This window comes from Etheostoma spectabile, chromosome 6 (assembly GCF_008692095.1).
Source record: "Etheostoma spectabile isolate EspeVRDwgs_2016 chromosome 6, UIUC_Espe_1.0, whole genome shotgun sequence".
Taxonomy (NCBI): Eukaryota; Metazoa; Chordata; class Actinopteri; order Perciformes; family Percidae; genus Etheostoma; species Etheostoma spectabile.
Window position 1 is genome coordinate 1,467,396 of NC_045738.1, and position 4,311 is coordinate 1,471,706.

General features: G+C 39.8%; 1 protein-coding gene across 1 annotated transcript in view; it reads left to right on the plus strand.

Annotated features, from left to right (window-relative positions):
- Positions 1–3,411: 3,411 nt before the first annotated feature.
- The window catches only part of LOC116690739 (double-strand-break repair protein rad21 homolog A), a 9,594-nt gene continuing 8,694 nt past the window's right edge, over positions 3,412–4,311 (plus strand). Inside the window, exon 1 of the mRNA XM_032517902.1 lies at positions 3,412–3,581. The gene's annotated coding sequence lies outside the window, so the exon portion shown is untranslated. The remainder of the gene's footprint in view (positions 3,582–4,311) is intronic.

Here is a 4,311-nt window from a genome sequence, read left to right on the forward strand (position 1 = left end):
TGGGTTTATGCGTCCACTGAGGGAGAGCCAAACTAAATAATACCTTTAGCTTCCTCCTTGTGCGTGTGTGAACCTCATCCTGTGCCAAGAAACTGCTGTGTTTACATAAATCTGTGTCAGGATGATCGGTTTAGACACGCTGCATAAATAACAGCATCTATCCAGGATGATCCCATGGTGCATGAGAGCTGCCAACTCCGCTGCACCAACAGCTACAGGAGAGATTGCTACCCCCCAAACACACGGACGCAAAACTCTTAAAGCAAAAAGCTGTGCATATGGACCAGTGCCTAGTACACATCATACATTATCTAGTGACACACCAAAAGAAAAACCATTTGGACAGTTACACTGAGACCACATCCACTCTGAATGTTCTGTGAATGTGTAGATGCTTTGTTGCATGGAGTGAGAGAAAAAAAAAACAAGTGAAAGTTTACTGCCCCAGTGGTGTCTAGCCACTGCCAAAAATCTGCTTCTATGATTGAACGGTATGCTAATCAGTTTCTTAATCCTGATGAGATGTGTATCTGCGGTTGAGATGGATGTCAGCGTGCTTGCAGCCAGGCCCCTTCCTGGAATAAATACTGCGACTCCAGGCCAAATTTGACAAATGCCTTCCTCTTTGTTACACTTGGCCATATGGAAGAGAAATAAATTATCGCATCACTAATTATATCTAATAATATACACGCCAATGAATTAGATATGTAATGAGAACTTGCAGTGACAGTACAACAGAATGTCATAGAAAAGCAGCTACGTTACAGGACAGTAGAAGGGGATCCCTTCAGTGGCCGGGTTAGCTCAATTGGTAGATCACATACAGTACATACACTACCGGTCAAAAGTTTGGGGTCACTTACAGATTTTTATTCTTCTCCATTATAGACAGAATACCAGCTGATCTGAGTGGGTGGCTGATCTTTAATACAATATCTACATTACCCATTATCAGCAATCATTCCTCCAATCATCCAAAGGCACATTATGTTTACTAATCTGATATCATTTTAAAAAACTAACTGGAAAAACATTGGCGAACCCTTTTGCAATTATGTCAGAACATAATGTAAACTGAAAACTGCTGCCCTGGTTAAAAAAACAATGCAACTGATCTCAACTGGTATTCTGTCTACAATGGAGTGCAATGGAAATTTCTAAGTGACCCCAAACTTTTGACTGGTAGTGTTTATATATATATATATATATATATATATATAAATATATAAAACTCCTCTACGCAGCAGTCACTTGTTCTACTCCGACCTCCAGCCCTTCGCTGCATGTCATTCCCCCTCTCTCTCCCCTTTCATGTCTTCAGCTGTCCTGTGAAAATAAAGGCCTAAAAATGCCCCAAAAAACAAAAGAAGGGGATCCCTTTGGCGATTTAATTGAATATGTATAAGATTAGGCACATTATGGCACTATTAGCCAGAAACAATTCATTTCACAGGATTAGAGGAATCTAATTCTTCAATCAGTTTTTTCCTAGATACAAATCTGTTATCTTACATCTCCTCTGAGTGGGTTTGTATGTACATACAAGAATGCTTCAGCAAATCCAAAGCACACAATGTTTTATTTCATACAGCTGTGCCGATAATAATACACTTATGTCTTGGTATGTAGAGACAATCAGATGATTAGGCTTTGTGACTCACACCTTTTCCTTTAACATATTAGCTCATGTAAAGCAGCAAAGCATGAACGTGTAGAAGTGGTTGGTCCCTCTAAGGCTGTTTAGATGTATCTGTCACATGATAACAGCAGCCAGCCATTAGCTATCTGGATCAAATTATCTTGTTTAGCAGATGGCAGCCCAAAACGGTGTCACCATCTAGAAATGGCTCTGTGTTCAAATGTGGCACATACCCATTTCTGCATATGCCGCACAAGAATTATAACATATAATATCTATAATATCACTATAAATCGGCCATATCAAAAAGCTTCATCCACTTTTATACTAAACAACATTTTAAATTAATTTCTTGTCTTTCTTATGTCTGTTAGCTTTCAATTGCGAAATCATGTTTAGCAATTTGGCCTAGATCAATAATTCATTCATCTCACAATGAGCATGTTTGTGAAATGATTAAATGTGAACGAGAACGATGATCTGATTGATTTTGGAGCATATTTGCACACATTGAATTACATTTAGAGAATAACTTCTTCACGTAAACATGATAACTACTTATTGCCGGTGTTATCATCCTGTGATTACGATGCATCATAGCGCAGCTTGAGTGCCTTGTGAATTTACCTTGTTTTCCATCTGTACTGTCTCTGCAGATATCCAGCTATGCATGGGCTACTTTAATGCGACTTAAAACGTTAGAATTATCAAACCATGCTGATAATAACAACTAAATTCAACATTAATAAAATGATCTGTGAGCACTACCTCAGTTATCTACCAATCCCATCCCCATACAGTGTCATGGAGCCCTGCTGCTAGTAAATCATAAACATGCTCAACTGGCAGCAGTTCTACTGCAGCAGATGCTGTAGCCTATGAGGCAAATCCGCTTTACTGCATACCAATTTTGGAATTTGATTGTAGATGATTCAGTCTCTCTGTCAGGCATGCTCCTCATCTCTCTATCTAATACACTGTTTGGAAATAGTTTTTTTTTTGTAGTCGGCATGAATGTCTAGTTCCATACTGAGTACTCTGTTCAGTTTGTTTGGTAGGTTGTGGTCATTTCAGGGTTTTCTCTTAATGTACGTGTTGTGTAACCTATTTACCTTTTCCCTTGATTAATTCACCCTTTAAACATTAACTAAATTGGTCATCACTAGGCCTTTCTCAAAGCAAACATTTGACTTATAACAGGATATTAGGTGCAGGTATACCTAATTAACTTTGATGCTGGCTCTGTTCCATTTAAGTGTGTCAAAATGTCTGCTGTAAAAAAGGTGTAATTGGAGACCACAGTTTGTTTTCGGCCACTCTGTTGATTTACCGGATGTGAGTCCCAGTGGGCCATGGTTATAACTAGTGTTACAACATGGGATGTGTTGTTTTTAAAAGATTAGGGGCCAGATGGGACAGTTGGTGATGGGAACAGAGTAGGCAGATAATTATATCCACAAAAATTCAATACCAGGCATACAGCAGCCATGAGGAAGTGGGTGGGAAGTGAACCACAATAAAAATTAAAGGAAAATATGACAACAACAATGTAATAATACTGATATTAAGAGATGCATCCATCCATCCATCCATCCTCGTCCACTTATCGTATGCATTGGATTTATAATCATTTGCATGCGTATTTGGAGACACACTATTTTCATCTTATTTATTGATGTATAATCAGTCAAGCACCTGTCCCATGGAAAGCACTGTACCACAGCGCCCCCTATCTCTGCTCGGTGCTCACAGCGGGCATCTGCAGACTCCTCCTCCGCCATTTTTGACTGTAAACATCCTGCCGATTTTAAAAGGACAGCGGTGAGCGGGAGGAAGGCGACTGGCGCCATCTTGGCTGTTTTAATGAGTACAACAGGGGAGGATTCGCTGGGAGAAATAACATAATTATTGGAATTTCACTGTAAAAGGGGTACTGTCGGTAAGTGTGTTTGCAGCACAAATATTTGGTCGTGGTTTAGTGTGTTCTACGAGACGAAATAAGGATGCACGTTTGTGTGGACTTTCTGCGGCCTTCACTGTACAAGGAGCCGTTAGCCACTAGCTAACGACACAGTTGTGCTGATAGAGGGAAACAAGTATGAGTAGCTAGGTTTGGATGGGCGCCTCGTTCCGGTGCGCTTCACTTTCTTTTCATGGACGAATTGTATTCTGGTCCGACGTTTTACTAAAGCTATACTTTTACTGCAAGGAACTGAAATCGGTAAAAATCGGTTTCATTGCTGCTTCTGTAACGTTAGTAGGCTGGCGGCTAAGTTTGTTCATCCCACTTGATGGCGCCGACTATTTACTGGCGATGACCAACCCCTTGGCGCTCTTAACGTATTACACCGTATTAAGTGCCTACTTAACCACGCACATTTCCCCTTTGACCAACTTAGGTTTTTAACATTTAACAATGCATATTAATTGAAGTAGAGTAACATACGTGAAAGTGTCAGTTACCATAGGCAGACATGTGCATTTCCAGTGTTTGGCTCCCTGACTGGGAAATAGGCGGAACTTCAATGAAGCGCTTGTTTTAATTAAAATTATTATTTTTTTGCTTTTTTTTTACTTGCAATATGCCGCAGTTAGCGTAAACGTTAATCAAAGTAAGTATAGCAAAAAACAAAAGAAGTGCTTCTAGGAAGTTTGAGAGAGACAGCAGA